The sequence below is a fragment of the Streptopelia decaocto genome (genome assembly GCF_964273445.1).
Source record: "Streptopelia decaocto genome assembly, chromosome: 2".
Taxonomy (NCBI): domain Eukaryota; kingdom Metazoa; phylum Chordata; class Aves; order Columbiformes; family Columbidae; genus Streptopelia; species Streptopelia decaocto.
Window position 1 is genome coordinate 80651522 of NC_138655.1, and position 23632 is coordinate 80675153.

Genomic DNA, 23632 nt, shown 5'->3' on the forward strand with positions numbered 1-23632 from the left:
CTTGCTCACCTTCACTCCTCTACCTCCTCCCCCTGAGTGATACACAGGGATGGGGAATTGGAAGTTGTGGTCAGCCCACACCAGCTCCCCTCTGACACTCCTTCCTCCTCACACTTTTCCTTGCTCCAGCCTGGGCCCTTCCCAGGGGCTGCAGGGAAACACCTGCCCCAGTGGGGTCTCTCACCAGGGCCACAGGGCAATCTCTATGGGGGCACCAGGAGCAGCTCCTCCCCTCCTCCTGCTCTCCACTTGGGGCTGGCAGGGCTGTTTCTCACATGGTTTCCCCCTGCCCTGGCTGCCGGGGAGTATTTTGCCCTTTCTTGCCCAGGCTTTCCCCGAGGTGCCTGCCCGTGGCTGAGGGGCTCAGCTGCACCCTGCACTGGGGCCGGTAGAGCCGCTGGAACGGCTGTGTCCAGCATGGGGCACCCCAACAGCTCCTCACAGAATAAATCCCTCTAAACAACATTTTGCTTTTGAAATTAAAATTCTAGTAACAGACCGAAGCAGTAATTGTCAGTGAGCTGAAAACTTGAGGAACAGGACATAAGTTTTCTGTGTCCCTGGGTTATTTATCAGAGTACAATAGCCCCACTAAATAAGAACTAAATAACAATTTATTTGCATAAGGGTGGTGTTGTTACCAGAATAAACACTAGATTTTGTGTATGCTTCAAGCTATCCAATTGACTTTTGGTTCTCAGGTTAGCAACCCAACACTTCAGCTTCCAACAGCATTTTTCTTTTCTCTAGCTATTTCCTATTGATACTTTCCTTTCAACAAGCCTTCCATCTTCTCTTGATATCAATAACATTTACATCCAAAGTTATTAAAGTATTTTTAAAATACTAAAGAAAAGCAAGTTCAACATCTATTTACCTTCTTAGCTATTCATATATATAGTATTCTTACAACTATCCATCAAGAATTTATTTTTCAGTGTGTCAGTATGCCTTAAGATGAATGTAGGAATGAAATACATTTTCAAAAGAACAGTTTGGGTGACCACGGAAAATGCACTCTCCACCCTGCCAAAAGCAACAGAAAATTCTAGGGTGATGGAACACTTACGGTCATGCATACACCCCTTGGAAAACAAACGGCCTGTAAACAATGGAATGCCTTGGTTGAGAGAAGTTTCTGGACCACTACCATAAATGATCACAGCTTAGATTCAACTAGGATATAAATGGAGCATGCCAGAGACCCCCGTTGATCTAGTCTTCTTTGGAGCAGTGGGTATGCAGTCAAAGACTTTCCTCCTTAGACTGGCCTTCTAAGGAACATTCTTTCAGGACTGAGACACCTTGCCAACCTTGCAAGTGATCTAGGTACCATCAAGAGTGTTCACTTTGACACAGAGTGGGAAGATGCACATTTTGAATCATCAGTCTAAGGTTTTGGGATCTGATCCCTTGAGGTTGAGTTGGTTGTGTAGCAATTGAACTCCTAACTGGTATCTGAACCTGTGTATTACAATGTTATTGGAGTGCTGAATTATTTTGGATAAACCCCATTTCTAGTTGGTTTTCTACCTAACAGTTCTGGTTAGAATAAAGTCTGTTTAGAGCTTATCATCTATCTAAACTAACTTTTTGGGGTGCCTCCGTGACAGTGACCAACTCAAACATGACACAAAAGTTAGCAGAAGTGGCTGGAGCATTTCTGTCCATATGTATAGATAACTTTGGAAAAAAAGGTAATCCTCAGAGCTGCCTCCTGACAATAAAACTCTACCCACCTCTGTAATATTCAGATTACAAAGTGGTCACAGAGACACTGAAAAACTTCTTATCTTTTGGAGTTCTTTGAGTTAGGTTATTGCTATACCTGCACCAGTACTCAATCTATATTCAAGGCCATATTTACTTTTTCTATACATTTAGATGTTAAACATACTAAACACAGTAGACCCAATGTAGTGGATCTATCACACTGGAAATTGCACATAACTCACCTCGTAGAGAGATTTATAGTATGCAAATATTTATATTTCAGCCAGTATGATATTCTGCATCCATAATGACAAATATAAATTCTTTTAGTCTATAATGACAGATGTCCATTTCTACTAAAATGATACTTAACTGAGATATTACTTTCCTGAATATGTTGAAAGAAATTTATTAAGAAACTTTTATGAATAAAATAAGATAAACTCAAAATCACACTGACTCATTAAGCCAGAGGACACGAAGAGCAGGACTTGCTTAGCAGCATCTCAGGAAAAGGAACCTCTCTGGTCATGAAGCATAGTCTGTTCTATTGATTAAAAACCTATGTTTTCAAACTGCTTGACTTTTTAGCCTTTATTTTCATATTTAAGTTGCTTTAGAACCTTTATCTTAATTTTAAACTTTAGCTTATTCCTGTCCAATTCAGGATATTTGTTTACTGTATTTCTTCTCTTACATTCAAGATATGAGAGTAATTATTTTGCCCTTTTGCCGTAATTTTTCTAGGCTGGGTAATTTAAGTCTCAACTGGAAAGGAAGACATCCTCCTTATCTGATTATTAACTTCACAACTTCAGCTCTCCTGAATATAGGGTCAGTAACATGTTACTTGGACAGAGAGGTAAGCATTGTCTTTATCCACCTGTATCTGCTGATAAAACTCCCTTTTAAAAAAGATGTGATTGCTTCTAATTTCAAAAAGCAGGATTTACTTTTTTTTTTTTCCTGTATTTCATTACACTTCAATTGCTTCAACCCTCAAGTTCATAACTTTTCAAATGATATCTTAAGCCAGATTTCTCGTAAAAATATTTCAAAATTTCATGTCAGCATTCATGTTCACACTTCTTGTTTTGGAGACAAAGTAATTAAAGAAAATATTAATGAAGTCCTAAATAAAGAACAACAGCATTAACTTCTCTACAGACAAATATTTCTTCTTTAAACATAGCATATTGCCTCAGCTTTAGCTACTTCTAAATTGGTGTCACTAATTTTTTCCTATTATGCTGTCCTGGTTTGGTGTAGAACAGAATCAATTCTCCTTTCAGTTATTTTCACTCTCACTTAGGTTTCTTCCAGGTAACTGCACTTTCTGAAGTTCACGACATGTTTTTCAGACAATGTCTGCTTTTAGAATTGGTAACACTTGGTGTTTATAGTTGTTACCAAATTAACAGTAGGACTGATATGTAAGAAGTCCCATGTTTATACTTATCCCTGTAGGAACAAAAGTCACTGCTAAGTCTCTTATGTTCCACAAGAGATAGTGTGTTAAAGGGTCATACCTCTGGGGAAGAGTGGACAGAATAACTGACCCAAAATTGACCAACATTGTATTCCATCCCATACATGTCATACTCAGTTTAAAGTGATAATGGGGATCGCTGTCTCTTCTTTCACAGACAGTGTCTGAGGAGGAGTCGTCCATTCTTTTGCCTTCAACCTTAATCCTGACCTGGGCATTCCTGAATCTGGTTCCCATCTGTTGCCAAGTCCAGTCTGGAACTTCCCAGTGCCCACTTTGCAACATCAGTGGTACAAACTTCCACGGCATGCAATTCTGTGACCATCATTTGGGAAGCTAAATATTTGTTTTGTATATTTTTCATTATTTCTATTATCGTCATCAGTATTCACTGCTATTGTTTTATTAAAGCTGTTTTAATTTTCCAACCTATAAATCACTCTCCCTTTTCTTCTTTCCATTTCTCTTCCGGGGAGAGAAAGTGAGTATAAACCCTTTTTTTTGACTTCCAGCTCAGCCTGAAACAGTGCCGGGTGCATTGTATCAAGTGCACTGCTGGAGACACAATCTCTAGAATTTCCTTTTAGTTAGAAAATAAGTCAACTTTGTGTAAATCCTGGCTATATATAACTTGAAACAGGAGATATGCCAAACCGCCCACTGAGACTTCATGTTATTGCTTCCAGTTATATCTGTCATTTTTGTTTACATTCACATTTAGGGAAATTTTTAAAATTTTGAACAGATGAAAGAAGTCTTTCTGAACAGTTCAAAATGCATATTTTCTTCCCATAGTCTTTGAATTTTTGTCACAGAAACACACTAAAATCTATTACATATAAATGAAAACATCATCATATTGAATATCAGCTATTTGCAATATTAATTTTCTAGAAGGGGGCTTAAATTTCTTTCATATTTTTCATAGTTGGACACAAATACCTTATAAGATCTTAAAATTATTTTTTGTCATTAATGTAGTTGCTACATAAATGAAAAATACATAAATTCAAGTCCAACGTGAAAGTAAAATGTTAAATGATGGTATATATTTATTTCAATCTGTAAATTAACTTCATAATTCTCACATAAAACCATATTTGGACTTGACTACGGACTATCTAGTGGGGATTATTAGACAGTAATGGAGTATCGCATTAAAGCTTGGCACAGCCACAAGGCACAGAGAAGAGTAAAAATTCTACAGAGATAATAGGTAATTTGTAGGAATATGTATCCATTTGGATTCTCTTGGAAGTTTCCCAGTCAACAGTCAAACCACTGAGTTAAAAAACAATACCTCTTAAATTGGAAGATGAAAGTAAACAAATAGTATTTGATGGATCAAAGTAAAGTGTTGTCTTCAGTCAGTTTTGCTTTTTATCCTTGTTGTACTTTACAGATCTTGCTGAATAGCAAAAGTATTATTATTTTTTTGTAAAGACAGCATTAAAATACCTTACACTAGAATTAGAGCTCAATAAATCTTTTCAAACAAAGCAAAACAAGATAAACTAACCTGCTTCCAGAAGTAATTACATGCTAAAATATGTATGAATTTTGCTGATTTTTCTCAACTGTGAGCAAAGGTATGAATAAGCTTTGGCATAACACTGGGTCAAGAAAAAAATCAAGTTATTGCTCTATTAAACTACATTATATATATATATATATAGATATATAAACAAGGAACAGGTATGTTAGTCATCCCTTTTTAGCACTGATCACACCATTAACAGAGAAGCCCACAAAATGCTGATAGCTTCTTAATTTATGAAAAGACTAACCAAATATCTGGAGCACAAAGCACTAAAATAGTCAACATAGCAAAAGACAACCCCAAAACCAGCACTTTTGCAGTTGCTATCTTTTGCAATGCATGCTGAAGGGCACACAATGGGTTTCAGTGGGGAGATATTTTGTCTTGTTTTCATGCCATAGTCTTGCAAGTGCTTGGAAGTAAAGAAGTGAAGAAATCATCGCATAACACTGAAGCCAGCAGACATACAGTATTGCCACTCAGAGAAAGTAACAGACAGGACTGATACAGGAGAATCTAGAAAAACTTTATAAATATTTCAATTAAAAAATAGATTCAAGATCAGAAAAAAACAAACAGACATCCCCTAATGAATAACCACCCAGAAAAAGAGTCACTGAATCTGCACATGACAGTTTTTGGAGATATTTAAAATAAGACCAAGATCTAATTTGCCCTCAATCCTGCCAAAAGAAAATCCAACCAAAAAAATATTCGGAAAAACTGAAATAGTTCTTACCAATAATAAAGTATATCTAACCTTCATCTGCCAGTGAAAAGCCCGAACTGTAAAATTATGTGAAGGCTAGAATAAAATAAATTCCATGCATATAACTCAACTGCAAATGTTTTTACTACTTAGAGTCACAAATCATTGTAAAATGATACAAAAGGCATGAGTTTTAAATAAGTGAAGACAAATAACTACTTGACTTGAATAAAAGGAAATACAATATTCACCACGGTTGAGTGCATGAAGCTTGAAAGTATGTAATTATTTCATCATCATAATAAATTACCTTTTTAGTAAATAATTGCAAGCTTATGCATATCCATGAAACAGTGAACAAACAAACAAACAAAAAGATGTAGTGCACAGAAATTCTATAATCTGAAGAAATGGATAATAGAATAACACAACATAATTCATGTCTTGACTGACTACCTGCACTATCTGCAAGGTGTCATCTTCATGATGGAGAGATTTAACTAGAGGAGAGACTCTAAAGACACTTTTGGCATTGCTTCTTATTCACTATGTAAACAGCATCATTTACAGTTAGTTTTTTCTTATGATTACATAACAATCATAATACTCACAAAAAGGTCAATTGATATGGATGAGACTATATCTACTGATGAGATAGAACTATCATTAATCTTTGTTTTAAAAACAAAGTACTAATTTTTTTTTGTTTGTTTTACACCTGCGACCTCTACATACTCAGTACTAACGAATGCATGTATATAAATTTAGACCAAACATTTTTTTTTTTTAAATATGCCTGACATTTCAGAATCATATTGAAAGATTCACGCCTGGCATAAATAATGGGCATAAATCTAGGAATGGACTAAAAGCAATAATCACAGAAGAATGCTAAACTAAATGGTATGGTAAAGGAACAGAACACTGGAACAGGCTGCCCGGGGGGTTGTGGAGTCTCCTTCTCTGGAGACATTCAAAACCTGCCTGGACATGTTCCTGTGCGACCTCACCTAGGCGTTCCTGCTCCAGCAGGGGGATTGGACTAGATGATCTTTTGAGGTCCCTTCCAATCCCAAACATACTGTGATACTGTGTGATACTGTGAAGAAAGAATCCCTAAAAATGGAGATGTACTCAAAGCATGTTTTATTTTCATTTTTAAATTTTTCTTACTGGAATTCTTTAGATGGAGAAATTTTGAATAAAAAAATCAACAACAACAACAACAAAAAGGAAACAAATATAAAGCAGCCCCCCTTAACAAAATTATGGTGAATCTGTGTAATTCTGGAATGTGCAATTCTGGAATGTGCAAAATTCATATTTTACCTAGATTGGGTAGATTTGAAATTTTTCCACTCCATCTACTTGTTTTTCACACACCATGTCCCTGCAACACATTGGTATTGTTCGCTAATAACACACAACAAATATACTGAATGATGACTAAATCTTACCTTCATGTTTAGAAAAAGAGATTTTTTTTTAAATACTGTTGTGAGTCAGTTGAGGAGGGGGGTGGACAGGTTGTGGGTTTTGTTTTGTTTTTAACAAAGTATGGGGTTTTATGGGTCAGGTCCATTTTTAATATGTGACAAAGATCAATTGATCTTACCTCAATCTTACCTCTGATTAGCATTTTAAAGGATTCCTGAAGAAACAATCACATCGTAATTTATTCAGCAAGAAGCATAAAAGTAATACATAATTTTAACATGTTTTTGTATAATATATATATACATATATATATACCTTTCTCATTTTGTACTAACTCATTTTTTCACTTAAACCTGGTGATCACTCTTGTAGAAAGAGATACTTAGTGTTTACCACAGTTGGACCTTGGTGCTAGGCATGATCGACTTTTACTTTTAATAAAATCTCTGCCTACCCATATCACATAGGAAGGTTTTTGGCTATTTGAGAAATACACATAGGAGATTTGACAGTATCAAAGAACCTTGACTACACCACAGCATTTCTCCAGTGGTTTCGCTATCAGGAATAACATTAATATTTATGAGGGGAAACAAAGGGTTAGATAAATAATTAAAAGAGAGACCTTTTAAGGAATAAAAGGCAAGTATTTTTTTCATACTGCACAACAGTGTTCCTTGTCCCAGAAAAATCTCGATTAAAAAGCACAGAATGTGACATGAATTTTGATGTTTCTGTGTAGATTTTTTGAAAAAGTAACATGAACAAGACTAAAAAGCAACCTTCTGGCTATTGATGCAAGCTCCTGATGCAACATTTATGTAAGTGTGTCTGCCGCTGTAGCTATGAAAAAAAAATATTTTAACGTTTTCTAAAAGAATGAATGACAACTTCTAGTTCATAAATTTATTCTTATAAGCTTTAATTATTCATAACTGTCATTTACAGCAAGAATAGAAGCAATCTATAAACTTGATTTCACTGATACACAAGTACACGGTGTTCCAAAAAGGCACACACAATTTCAGAGCAGTATATTTCACAATAGCAACATGTTACAATTACACAAAAATTTACAAATAACTGGGAGAGGCATCTAACAGTAATAATTTGGAACTCTATGCCCTGCCCTTTCAAGTGGTCAGAGTTTCATTCATGGGCAGTTCGTGATTGCAGAGATATAATGATTTCAAGTGGCATCCATCTTTTTGAAACACCCTGTAGTATGTATTAAAAGAGGAAGACAATGACATATTTCACCACTTATTTTTCACACAGTTGAACTAACCCATTCTACTTATGGTAAGTATATTTCTCTATTATCTCTATCTGGTAACTGTACAAACATTTCTGATAGTATGAACTAGGGTGGTGAGTCACTAAGCATTTTTATGCAAAAAAGAAACGTTTTAAGGTATCACGATATCTTAATTCTGTCCATGTGACTATTACTACTGTAATTTTATTGTGTCATTCAGAGACATCTACTGCATGCTACTAATAATTTTTTCTGTACTTTTCAGGCCAATAGACATTAAACAAAAAATAGCTATATTAAATAAAGGTCTATTTAATTTTGTCAACAGAAACAACCAAAAAAACAAACAACCAAAAAAACTCTGGCAGTTGTAGAAATGGTAAAAACATAATAAGAAACCCACAAAAGTTCTGGGGAGACATATTAATGGGTCGAATGAAACTGACAGTGGTATAATGCATAATTATCAGTTTCTCACATGGCTCTGCAGTTTGTCACCTGGTAGGTGCTAAATACTGTGACAAATTATGCAGTCATGTAACCAACTGCACGGATACTTGGAAAAGCTTAAGCACCAACAGAAAATGATTGAACAGACTGCCAGCTTAGGGAGCAAACTGAAAGACCTTTTGAAAACTCTGAATTAATGAACTATTTAAGCAAGGTGACTTAATTTGTGACTTAGAACCAACATTACAGACAGTAGAAATAAGATTAAGAAACTTTTCCTGCCCTTTTCCTCATCTAAGTAGAATTCAACTTGGAACACTGGATTGCTTTGAAAAGTGTATGTCTCAAGGCAATGTTACCTGTGGTTTCAGGTTGCCTTATTTTGAGACAAGTTTGTAAGATAAGGATATAATTTAGTTTTTGAAGTTTTAAAGACCTGAAAAAGACAAGTAAGGTAACTGTATGAAATCTGAGACTCTGATATCAGAAGTCTATCATCAAATAATATGAAGAAAAAAAATTAATTGGTTACCTAAATACAGATCTGACTTGAAGAATTCTACATCCCTCTGGCTGTGTGAAAAAAAGATAGCATCCGTAAAAGTAACATCTTGAGGGGAAAAAAAAAATACTGCATTTAAAATGCTATTTGAAAAGAAAATGCCCATATAACCCTAACACCACTTGTAATAAATTATAAAATTCAGTGAAACAAGGAGAAAGGAGACGCATTCATTAAATCTAAAAAATACAGAGCTGGAAGTGAATTTAAGAAGTCGACATGTTTGCCAGGTGAGACAAAGGAGGACAAGTGAGCACACTTGGTAGACTTTAATCTCCCGCAAAGAGGATTCCAGACAGTTTCTATGTAATGTGAATGAATGTTCAGTATTATCGTGCTTAGAAAGTATTCCCCAATGCCCAATTATTTTTTTTCCCTTAAAATTTGAGTTCATTGTTTCTTGTTCTGTTACCAGTAGACATGGAGAACAACTGATCATTATTTTGTCTGTGCCGCCATTTCACAGTGGGTTGCTATGCACCAACATTCTGTGACTATGAGTGCACATACAGGCAGCCAGTCACAACAACAACAGAAATACTAATTCCACACCTACATGTAAAAAATATGCTTATGATGTCCAACTCTGAAGTTTTTTTGCTTCAGACAAAAAACCTGCTATTCCCTCTCCTTTTTGTTAGCAGCTGATGGTTTGTAAACATCATTCTCACTGTGTTTATCTGTATACTCTCCAATGTGCTTTCAACCGTTTGAAGTATATTGCTGTTTCATATAAATTTTATAGCCTAAGTTACCTGAATTCTCCACCAATTTGTTGTACTCCAACTTATGCAGTATATGTGGGTGAAATAAATCCCCCCTTTGTGCAAGGCAGAAATTTGGGTAGTTCAGCCTGAAGAAAGAAGGCTCTTGGGAGACCTTATTGCAGACTTTCAGTACTTAAAGACAGCCTGTAAGAAAGATGGAGACAGACTTTCTGGCAGAGCCTGTTGTGGTTGGACAAGGGCTAATGATTTTAAACTAAAGGAGTGGAGATTCAGGTTAGATGTAAGAAAGAAATTTTTTACAATGAAGGAGGCAAATACTGGCCCAAGTTGCTCAGAGAGGTGGTAGATGTCCCATCCATGGGGACATTCAAGGCTGGGCTGGACAGGGCTCTGAGCAACCTGATCTAGTTGAAGATGTCCCTGCTCATTGCAGGGGGGTTGGACTAGGTGACCTTTGAAGGTATCTTCCAACCTGAACTATTCTATCATTCTATGAATTTAATAGTAGATAAATTGAAATCTTAGTATGATTAACTAACGGTTACTAGCCCAGATTTAATTATTATGAATAAAATACTTGTGTTACCTAAAAAGTCCCCCAAATAATAACACCATTAAACTTAATATACAGACATTTCCTTGCATTTTATTTGTTATTCTCTGATATTAAGTTCATCCTTCCTCTAGCACTCTTATGATTAAGTGAATGGGTGAATGGCTTCTCCCTCATCACTCTAGGACGCTCTTGGGATTATTTTTTTTATGACTTCTAATATGCTATACACTTTGATTTCTTCACTGATCCACAATTCTGTATTACATCCGAATGTACACTATAAAGCATGTTTTACATACACTCATTACTTGTTCTATATTCCCTCTCTGATTCCCAAAACCAGTTTAGTCAGGGTTACATTCCTTCAATGATGAGTAATGGCCCACTGGCAAACTCTCCATAGCCCTGGGAACTCTGGTATTACCCTATATATTTACCTAAGGGCTTCTGATAGCATCATATGCCTGTACTCCTTTATCCTGCATTTTTATTTGCAAGTCATAGAAAGGACATTCTGCATGGAATAAAGACTTGATATTATTGTTTGTTAACTACAGAAATTCAACTGAATTTCTAACAGTAGATATTGTATCACATGACTACATAATGCTAAACTAAAGCTGAACAGATTAGGTAACAGTTAGACAATTGCTAACATAGTTAAAACAAGCTTCAGGCAAGCTTAAAACAAATCCAGGCAAAGCATACCTGCCAGCCCTACTCTGGAGACCTTGGAGACTTAACATAAAGGCCTGTGACCTGCTATTAGCACGAGTAATTCTTAGTGTCCACATATTACTGCAAGTGAAATATTACCAGAAATAAGAAGAGTCAAATAATACTCTCTTACCTGTGTTGTATATGGTGTCTGTCTTATTACCTTTAAGAATACAATCACATATTACTTAGAATCAATGCTTATCACATTTAAAAATACAACTTGCCACTACAAAAAAAAAAACTAAAAACAAAAAAAAACAACAACAAAAAAAAAAAAAAAACCAAAAAAAAAAACCCAACCAAACAAAAAAACCCAAACACACAAACAAATAAAGGTCACACATTCTTGGTCAGTAATCAGTTTGTATGCTGTAACAACTGCAAGAGTGTTTTAACCAGTAACAATTTAAATTATTCCCTCCAAAATACACAACATTCAAGTCTCTAAAAAGGAATGACATTTGCTTAAAGCAATATCTATTCTAGGAAAAATTGCATCACATTGTGACTGTAATGATGCTGTCATGCAAAAAGGTGCAAAGAAATCCTGGCACAGCTTTCAATAAAGCTACAATTTAATGTAAAGTACTTTTACAATTGTCGGGAAAAGCCACTTTAAGTAGGAGTTCTCACCATCATGGTAAAAAAAAACCAAACCAACTTCAAACATTCCCCATGCCCTGCCAAAAGCCAGAAACCTACCAAATATCTATTTACACACTTATCTATCTTCTCCTATATGCCAAAATATGCACAGATATGAGTTTTAGCTTATCTTTTGTCTGATTAGTAGAGTGAAAAGAAAAAGATGAGCATTGTACAATTTCTTCTAAGTTACTTAATATTTAACTACATTAATTAAGGTTAAATTGTACTATCCACTTACTAAAAACTTAAGGGGGAAATACTCTGCTATATTCTTCAACTGCTGAATTCAATGCTGAATAGAATAACCTATATTTGTATTACACAGGGATGCATGGCTTCCACTGTTGTGTTTTTTTGTTGTTGTTGTTGTTTGATTGGTTCTTGTTTCTGTTTTGTTTTTAATCTGATATGAATTTTGCTCGCCATCAAATCTCCTAAAGGTACTTCAAGCAACCAAACAAATAATGTTTGATTGCTGCACTTTTCCCCTAAAATTAAAATAAATATCAGATTTGACAACTGGAGGTTAGAAATAAATTTCTCTTTCAATTGCAATAATTGATAGAGATGTGTATTTAGTGAATCTCTGACAGTGTAAGACAGTGTAAGATCTTAGTGCATCAGGTATATCTGTGATGTTCATAGCCCTTGGTTCTTCCTTTCTGTAGCACATAATAACCATGACTTTCACTCTTTTAGTACAGCTCGTAAGTTTGTTAAGGAAAATCCATAGTAATATAATTTGAGAGTGTTTTATGTGCTTTGATGATATGTGAGTGACTTAGCAACTTCCCTCATTTAAATATTTAATATGTGTTTGCTGACAATTGAACTGAAGTCCATTGTTATCAACTTTTTGTTATTATTAGGTTGGTGCAAAAGGAATTGCAGTTTTTGTGTTGTTGAAATTTGTCATTTGATATTGGAGTACATTCTTAAATAAATGTGGTTATGTTATACATCTTTTTAATATGTTTTTCTCCCTTCATGATATTTTTGCTACTGCCTTATTCCTTGCTGTTTAGATGTTAGACAAAAAGCAAATTCAAATGATTTTCTTACTTGAATTCAAAATGGGTCATAAAGCAGTGAAGACAACTTGCAACATCAACAGTGCATTTGGCCCAGGAACTGCTAGTGAACGTACGGTGCAGTGGGGGTTCAAGAAACTTCACAAAGGAGATGAGAGGCTTGAAGACAAGGAGCATAGTGGCTGGCCATCAGAATATGACAATGGCCAATTGAGAGCAATCATTGAAGCTGATCCTCTTACAACTCCATAAGAAGTTGGTGAAGAACTCAACATCAAGCATTCTATGGTCATTCGGCATTTGAAGCAAATTGGAAAGGTGGAAAAGCTGGACAAGTGGCTGCTTCATGAGCTGACTGAAAAAAAAAAAAAGACATTTTGAAGTGTTGTCTCTTATTCTATGCAACAATGATGAACCATTTCTCAATCGGATTGTGACATGTGACAAATAGTGGACTTTATACAACAACTAGCAATGACCAGCTTAGTGGCTGGACTGAGAAGAACCTCCAAAGCCCTTCCCAAAGCCAAACTTGCACCAAAAAAAAGCCACGGTCACTGTTTGGTGGTTTGCTGCAGGTCTGATCCACTACAGCTTTCTGAATCCCAGCAAAACCATTCCATCTGAGAAGCGTGCTCAGCAAATAATGAGATGCACCAAAACCTGCAGCTGGTATTGGTCAACAGAGACGGCCCAATTCTTCTCCATGACAACACCCAACCGCACATCACACAACTGACACTCCAAAAGTTGAACTAATTGAGCTACGATGTTTTGCCTCATCTGCCATATTAACCTGACCTCTTGTCAACTACCATTTATTGAAGCATCTCAACAATGTTTTGCAGAGAAAAGGCTTCCACAACCAGCAGGATGCAGAAAATGCTTTTTAAGAGTTCATTGAATCCCAAAGCATGGATTTTTACACCACAGGAATAAAGAAACTTATTTGTCATTGGCAAAAAAATTGTTGATTATAATGGTTCCTATTTTGATTAGTAAAGATATGTTTGAGCCTAGTTATAATTTAAAATTCATGGTCCAAAACTGTGCACCAGCCTAATATTTACAGCTACTTTGTGTCTTGATTTATTTACTCCAGAACATTTTTATTTTGACCATAATGTCCAGAATCTTTGATGTAACTTAGGTCCCACATTCCGTCCACATGCATGACCACATTAGTACAAGTGCGATTAATGTAAATATTATGTTTATTTAAATGCTATATTTATTAAAACAAAAACACCCTAAACAAGTAACACATACATAAATTAAATAGAAGCAGTTGCACTTTAAAAATAAAATGTAAGTCTTTTAAGTTCAGTGAAAGTATTGATAAAGTTTATTTCAGAACATCTGGAAAGGGAATCACCTATGCACTTCATAGTATTTATTGATGTTCATGCTACTAAAGCTCATGTCACCTTAGAAAAGCTATTCAATGCTGTGCAAAGTCCAGACTCAAGCCAAAGTGCACCATTGAGTAAGAGCAACCAAAAGATCACATATGCTTAGCGAGAATGGTAAATTAAAAATAAAAATTAAAAGAAAATCTAAAAATAGTATGCTAACTTCAATTACAGGAAAAAAAAATATAAGAAATATACTGCACCTTTCTTGTAGGTTTTACCTGTGCCAAATTATGTGCCAAATTATGATCAACAAGTACAGAATAGCAAGTTATTACGTAGATAATCTGCTGTCTGGGTTTTGGTTGAGACATAGTAAATTTTCCTCCTAGTAGCTGGTATAGTGTTGTGTTTTGGATTTTGTATAAGAAGAATGTTGGTAATACACTGATGTTTTGGTTGTTGCTAAGCAACATTTATACCAAGTCAAGGACTTTTCAGACAGGAGGCTGGAGATGCACAAGATGTTGGAAGGGGACACAGCCAGGACACCTGACCCAGAGTAGCAAAGGGAATATTCCATACCATATGACATCATGCTCAGTATACAAACCTGGGGAGCTGGGTAGGGGGTGGCAATCACTGCTTGAGGATGGGCTAGGCATCAGTCAGTGGGTGGTGAGAAATTGCAATATGCATTACTTGTTTTCTATTATTATTATTATTATTATTATTATTATTATTATTATTATTATTATTATTATTATTATTATTATTATTATCTTTTCCTTTGTTCTTCTATTAAACCATCTATATCTTAACCCACGAGTTTTTTTTTTTCTATTCTTTCCCCTGTCCCACTGGGGGACAGGTATGAGCGAGCAGCCGTGTGGTGCTTGGTTGCTGGCTGGGGTTAAACCACAACATCCACATCCCTAGACAGAGACCAACTTCTATCCTCTCCACAGCAGCATTTTCTACACACTCAGCAAATTTGTTGATTACACTTCAGTTATATTATTCTTAAGTAAATATACATTTTATTTGTAATTATTTTTAAAACAATGGAGCATTATGGGTCAAACCTACTTCATAGGCTGTGCAGAAATATTAGATTATTTACTATTATAACACAGAAGATTTGGCTATGTGACTATAATAGGCTGAAATATAAGCTTAAATTCAACAAAGTAATATCGTTTTGATACTTCTCTTTGAGACTCTCATACATAAATGGACTAACTAATCCAGCAGGGCTACTGTCTACAGAAACAGAGTCTGAATTCAATAGAAGCTTTAGAAAATAATATGAAAAGATTCACTGAAAGAGAAAGCTGCAGTGGATAAAGTGCTATACTCATCCAAATGAAAACAAAATCAAACACTGTGAAGAAAACTGTACTTCAGGAATAATCACAAACTAATTTTCACAGAGAAACAAACAATCAAAAAAGAAAGAAAAAAGAAAAACAAACAAACAAATAAACAAACAAACCAACAAACCAACCAAAACCAGCTACTGATTAATTACTGAAAGAAAGAAGAGTCAGCCTTCCAGAAGCAATGGAAATTTTGTGGAGGTAGGTGTAGTCCAGGGTACAATTCAAGTCCCAAGAGCCTTTGAGATGTAACATGGGCTGGTAGTTAAAGAGACAAACAGGTCCAGAAACAGTGGGATGAAGTACTTTTGGAAAACAAGATCAGAACTACAGCTCAGAAGGGATGGTGCTACGTCTGACTGTTCATCACGTGATGCCAGAAAATTTGTTTCAAACTGATGAAACTGACATCACACTGTATTAAAAAAACCTGGAAGATGGTAGCATATTCTTGTAATCTTTATAGCCTTCTCATAAGTCTTGGCCATCTGTCAAGAATTTTTTTAAGATGAATAAAAGTCCTAAAACAATCCGCAATCATCATCTAAATGGGAAGCCGTAAGTAAAACATGTAGACTAACAATAATATGATCTGTGCTTCTGTGTCATATGTTTAACCTTGTCAATGAATAAAAAAAGGATTCAATTAAACAAAGCATATTAGAATTCTAATGGATACCTCAACTATATAGCAGATATTTTATATTATTAGAGCTATGTTCTTTTCATTATTTTTCTACTACAATACTTGACTCATATTATGCATGTAAACTGACTACCTCTGAATGGCACCTCTGTATTAATTTTGCTAATTTTCAAAATGTGTTAATTAAAATTGTTTTATGTTACTGAATAGACAACCTGACCTGTTTATGTTCTTCTCAGAAAATGAGCTGAATTGCAGCATCTCTTTCACTGAAAATAATTACTGTTTTAAACAGGGACAAAACATGCTGGAAATACAAAATTATGAATTTAGCATATTTGCGATACAACAGTGTAATTATTCTACTTAGCAAAACATTAAAAGAAGAAGATTAACTTTTTCCTCCTGAATTAAATGTCCACATGAAGTTATATTTTACTCTAAGCACTTCATTAATTTTGGTAATTATTTCCTTTATTACTCTTATTTGATTCTGAATGTTCACTAGTGCTTGCTACTTAAACATCACGGTAGTAATAAATCTTAAAGGCCAAATATGAACTAGAAACTATAAAGCCTCTTGAGTGTGTTAAGCTTCTCATACACCACAGAGCTCAACCTTATCTTATGTTAGCTATGCTCAGCTAAACATAGTCACATTCTGAATGTGTGACTTGAACAGCTCCCAACAAGCCTTGTATAGATAATTAAAAAAGCTCTACAATAATTGAAGAGCGCTTAGCTTCATCCTCTTGCACGGTGGATGTTTGTAGATCAAATCTGTCTCCACCCTCAAATGATATTACTGATGAAGTATGAAAAGAAGAAAGATACATAAAAATTATTGGAATTTGACATTTATTAGAGCTAGTGGAGGAGGAAAAATGATAGGGGAAGCAATTTCATTATTTATATCTGAAATTACCCTCAACAGCATACTTTTTCATTGTTCCATAAAGTTCCACAAGCTCCATGGTTATTAGAAAAATCATGAATGACCAATACTGAGAAAAATGTAGCAAATAATAACGTTTCACTTTGAGCAGATGACTTGAAGAAGATTATAAGTCTCTGGACTATCAAAATATAATTTTACAATGTTTTTTAATGTGTTTATTATACAAAGTAAACACTACGGTTTCCAAATTTCACTGTACAGATAAACAAATTATTCTCATGTGTAACCATAAATATACATTATTAAACATGAATGGTGAATGATATCAATTATACATGAATATTTATGGTTGGTGTGGAATTAACCATGAAAATAAATTCTGCATCAACCTATCCACCTTGAGGATTCTAATATTGCAGTGTGCTGAAGAAGTTATCAACAGTGTACTACAGGTTTTAGCAGTAAAGTACTTTTTTTGAGACTTGGGAGATAATTCCCATTCCAGCAAAGATATTATTGACTCCTTTTTGAAGTTTAAAGAGAGGATGGACTGTAGCTTCTTTCTCCTATTCTCATCACATTTTCCCTCTTCTCCAGAAAGTAAGAGACATGTTCATCTTTCTTTCAGGTGAGAAAATGGACAAAAATCCACCAAACTATCCAAAGGGAAAACAAAACAAAACGATTTGACCTACTGTCCAAAGCCATTTTCTAGGTTTCTTGATGGTCTTAATCTTTGGCTCCCATAGCTCAGTGTTAGCTTAGGACTGTGTTTCCAGTTGTGGTGGGTTAACATTGGATAAAGGCCAAACTCCCACCCAGCCACTCACAGACTCCCTGTCCTCAGCAGAACAGCATGAGAAAATAGGATCAGAAAGCTTGTGGTTTGAGATAAAGACAGAGAAACCTGTTTGCACGCTTATCTGTATTGTTCTGTAACTCAAAAGAGAAAAAGATGTGAGTTTCAGACTATCTTGTGTCCGCTCATTAGAGAATTGATCATTAGAGATCAGAATCGGTTACCATCATGGGCAAAAAACACTTGACTTGGGGAAAATTAATTTATTATCAATTAAAAGATATGTGGGTAGTGAGAAGCAAAAATCAAACATTGAAACACCGCTTTTCCTCTTGCCTCTCCCAAAGGCAACTTCATCCCTTCACTCTTGACTCACCTACCCCATGTGAGTGGCGCAGGGGAGAGTTTGTATATGGTGCATATGGTCAATACATAGCAGTCTCTTTGCTCCTCTTTCCCTCTCTCATATTCTCCCTGCCCTGGAATGGGCTCTCACTTGAGCATTTTAGTGTTCTAATGCCACCACATTTTTCTACAGACTCAGACCAGAACTGTGCACCATAGTTATGATGTCAATGTACCAAAATCTGAAAGAGATACAAAATGTTGTCTTGCTCCCAAGCAACTCCTGTACATTTCCTGATGATTCCCCAAGTTTTGTTTCCTTTATTTATATTCGATGTTGGAATAATCTTCTAAATATATTCTCTCAAGTACTTAAAGTTATTCAGAAAATGAACTATGAAACAGTTTTGGCCAAAATGTGCCATATTTTACATGATGACAGACCTAATAAATCACTTAAATAAAGCAGCATATTACATGCTACCACTACACATATTTTATATTTATTTTTGTGGTGTTAGCTTACAATATTCAAAACTCTCAAAATATGCTTTCCTTTAGCTGCTACAAATTTTAACAAAAGGTCTTCAATAAATTTTTCATGTTGCTACTGGGATGAAAGTAAATACTCATTTGCTTTTTTCAACATAAAGAAAAAAGAGTGACTTTAATCATTCCTAGGAGGTGATAGTCGTGTTTGGTTCCTTCCTGTCCTGAGAAAAAATGGAATTATATATTTAATTACTCTGTAAATGTGTATGTTTGTTCATCACAGTATGCTGTAGTAAAGTAGATGTTCCTGATAACAGTAGCTTTAAACATGTTTTGATTTTAAAAGCACAGATTTTTGAAGCTAATGGCAGTCTTCTCTGAACTGCATTTCCATACTATCAACCCTGCAACATCCAAAATAAAATTATTTTTCCCTCAATTCAAGTATGCTTTGCCCGTTATGGTAATTGGATCTCTCTGGCTTTTTCTCAACTCCCGGGCTTTTCCATCTTCTTTTCTTCCCTCGTCCTGTTGAGGAATCAGACTGAAAGAGCAGCTGGGTGGGTGCCTGGCAGCTGGTCAAGGCCAACCTACCACACTGGTAAACAATTGTAATTGGCAAACAGTAGAGACTGATGACAGTAGCAAGATGTTCTAAACCACGTGGCCTGTGGGATACAAGCACACAGTTTACATCTCAGTACAAAAATGTGAGAAGTTATATCATGAAAAACATTCAGAAAACTGGGATACATCTTTGAAAAACACTGCCTCTGAACACAGTTCCCGGCTGATATGAAGCATTACCCAGAGAGTTAAGTGTGATTGTGCTGGAGGTGTGAAAAAGGGAGTTTTTGTAGGAATGGTAGTTCTACCACTGTAATTGGTGTTGCGGCAACTGCTATGGTAATAAGGTCTAGTGGCTAAATGTGAATGTAAATGCTAATAAATCAAACAGGAATCATGGGACAAAATTGTTAAAGGACTGTAATGTGTACCTAAAAGAGAGAGAGACAGGAAATTCAATCGGGGTCCTTGTGGCACCATTTAATAGCCATTTCTGATGGAAGCATAAAGTGGGGAGAAGTCACTTCTGAGTCATTTCTAAATGAATTTCACCTGCAGTTCAAACAAAATTTATAAAATGAGTACCAAGTTGATTTTCCAAATGAAGTCTGTTTAAAATAGGTGATTTAGAGTTATTCAGAAATTATACCATTAGAATTTTAATTATTTAATATTAAGTATTTAAGACATTTGTAAAAGAAAGGCATATTTGCTCTCTTCATATTTTATAGTTTTGTAAAGCTTCATATCTGATAAATGCCTCAGTCTTAAGTGAATAGAAGAAGACCAGGAAAACAACATAAATGGAGAAGCACATCCCTAACCAAGTTCAGAAGAACAGTGCCTGATAGCAACTGCACTTTTAAAATACAACCAGTGACCTTCTAGGTGAAAGAAAAAGAGCAGCAAGGTCTCATCTCTGTGCCCTCCAGCTTTTCGGCTCAGGAAGGGAGGTACATGCACATCTGTGCACGTTTTGGAAAGAAAACTTGCTTTCCACTCAAGAAAGGAAAGTTTGTGGGCATTTTCAGTCTTACAGCAGCACCAAGCTCCTAACAACTCTGTGTCCTCCCTGGTTCATGTAGACAGTTGAAGTCATGTTAGAAAAGAAGAGAGGAAAGAGAAAGGGGGAAGGAAAAAAGGAGGAAGGGTGGGGAGGGGAAAAAAAAAAAAAAAAGAAATAAAAAGAGAAAAGAACCCCCCAACCTTCAGTTCTTAAAAGACATTTTAGAAAATGGAAACATAACCCAGAGAACCAGTTATCTCATTCTGCAGATGATCTAGAATGATATCACCAGTGGTCTGTCCCATGTATCCTAATATTTCCTTTATGTTAATTTATTTCCATTATTGAATATACTACCTGGTGCTGATTTGAGAATCAGTATACTCATTTGCCACTTCCTGTAGAACTATGTTTTTTTCCAGACTTCACTGATTACTCAAACTCTTTATCTGCCAAACATTAATTTTCCCATTCCCTGAAATTCCCACAATCCAATTATGAATTGTCAATGCAAAACTCAGCGGCACAGTAAAAGTTGAGAAGAAAGGCTAATCTAAAAGTAACTAAATATTAAAATAAAAATGAATTTAGTAGAACATTCTTGACATATTTATTTTAACAAATAAGTAAAGCCTAGTTCTTAAGTCATAGAAGCTACTTTTTTTCTCAAGGAAATTTACACACACCTAGTACAGAAGGTGATTCAAATCAGCATTAACATCACACTTTCAACGTACATTATTATACTATGCAATGGACTAAAATATGGCAGTATAAAAGATAACAAACATGAAGTGAAAGTTAATATATTATTTCTCTCTGTCCTCTTCACATCCTGTTGTTTTTATAGCAGAAGCCTGAAAACAGTGTTGAAATAACAGGAATTTTATCTTCAAAAGCACCACTATTACCATAGAAAATTCCCAAGATGCTTAGATGAAGAAAGGTTTTGTATACAGGTATGTAGCTTTGCATCATCCTACCAGTAGTATTCACTGATCAGGAATCAGTAATGAAACCATATTTGTTAATAGCATAACCAGTACTGTGACTTTTTCTACTCATCAAATTCAGACATTCCTCCAAGTTATCATCAGTGAATACATGACTAATCAGCACATTGCCGTACAGTCCTTCCAGATCCATGACGACGTTTATGGCCTTTGACTGCAGTTTGCCACTCTGTCAGAACTGTACCTGGCACTTGAGTTAATAAAGAAGCAAAGGCAGAGCTCAGTAGCTGACGACTGTCTCTTACTTAAAATCCTGTATCACTGCCCTGTCTCTGTCATGAGACCTCAAATAAGGGTGTGCTTCATGTCATTGTGCTAGGTAGGTGGAGACACTTCAGGGAGGAGAGGATAATGTACTTCAGCATCACATATGAGCTCATAGCAACACGCTACACAAGCCTGCTCTTTCAACTGCTTTCATAATGGATCAGTGTCTCCCTGTGAGTCAATCATACAGAATGTTATGTTGTTTCTATTTGCAGTTTGTGCTATTTCAAGGCCTAAATTTTGACATTTATTTACCCCAGGTGAGGTGAAGATAGCACTCATTTTGTCCTTTTCTCATAGTATGATTTTTAAATTATACTAAGGATATGAAGAAACTAACATTATAAGTAGCAAGGAAATTAAGAGGTTTATGAGTTTAAACAGTATTATCTCAATCTAGAAAGGAAGGGCTGAAACAGTCATTAGTGACTCACTGGAGACCAGAGAGATTATACCTGGAATGACAACACACTTCATCTCTGCTTTCACATCTTCATTTAACTGATTTTGGTTTGAGATTTTCTTAAATATTTTCAGATTTATGTTTGAAAGCAGACCCCAGGACACACTTAAAATCTTTATGCAAAATTCTCTCACCTTCAAAAAAAAAAAAAGGTTAAAGTTACTACACAGATCCTTAATCACAGCTAATTGTTTTACTCCATGCAACATAAAATGGCATAATTATTTCAACTCAGTCAATGTATTGGAAATTAATTTAAACCAAGAAACTGAACTGGCCAAGAGTTTTATTGTTATAATGTAGACAATAATGAGGATCATGACAGCACTTATGATAATCTGTGATCTGACTGGAATCATTATTTGAAGAAAAATGTCAAACAAAAGTTTCTTAAAAATACAAATTAAGAAGCATTAAATTAATATTTAATCTTAAGCAAACTATTTGCACGTCAAAAAAATCTATTACAATGGAGTGGTTCTTCTATGCTAAGTTGGGCAGTTATTAAAAGACAATAACAGACTCAGAAAAGATGTCATTGACTTTCTCTTGCAGGTGAGCCGTTAGTGTTGTGGGTATTCACAAAGACACTAGAAAGAAGTGGCCCACTAAACAGTCTAATTATTTCTAAAGACCAAAATTAATGCATCAAAGCCTAGTATTGTCCATGAAGACTAACATACTACAGTATGTATTACTACTAGTAACCACAATCTCATGGTTACTAGTTCTGTAAAGCTAGGATACTTGGAGAAAACTAGCCATAAAAAAAATAAATAAAATAGGAACATACATGATTCTGTGTGATCTGTAGGAGTTCATGAGATACAGGGTTAATATCAATATTGCCAGAAAATGAAATTTAGCTTGCCCATTGTAATTAAGACTTGTTACTTGTCAAGATAACAAAGTTATGTCAGAATAAATAAGAACAAAGAAACTCCTAATTCAAAACAAAACAATTTCTTAAATCCAGGTGCCTGACACCAGGCATAGTAAAGTGATAATTGCTTTGCATTACTCTAGTAACTGTTCTGTGGTTGGGTTGATCATGAAAGTATTGCTAAAATACTGTGACAATAGCCAAGAACTTTGTAAACTGGTTTCCTGGTGATTGTGAAAGTACTTAGTTCCATTCACACTCTGAAAAAAAAACAAACAAACAAACAAACAAAAAACACAAAAAAACCCCAAAACAAACAAAAACACCAAATAAACAAACCAACCAACAAACAAAAAGGTGAAATTTCTATTTTGTGAAAACCAAACCAAAATAACCTACATGTTGTCTCTGTTACTATGCAAAGAAATGACAAAAGTATTACAGCCTCACTAAAAGCTACCTTCCCTATTACCAGACCAAAGCATCAATTCAACGGTCTTTTTCTATAACAATATATATTCTAACACCACAAAAAAACCCAATCTAATCAGCACTACACACTCCTTACTTTGATAGTTATCTTCCTCAGGCACTTCAAAAAGAGTGCATTGTGCAGTTAGTTATGTAGAGATTGTGTGCATGGAAAAGTTGTATAAGGAAGGTTTTACACTTCTTATAAAT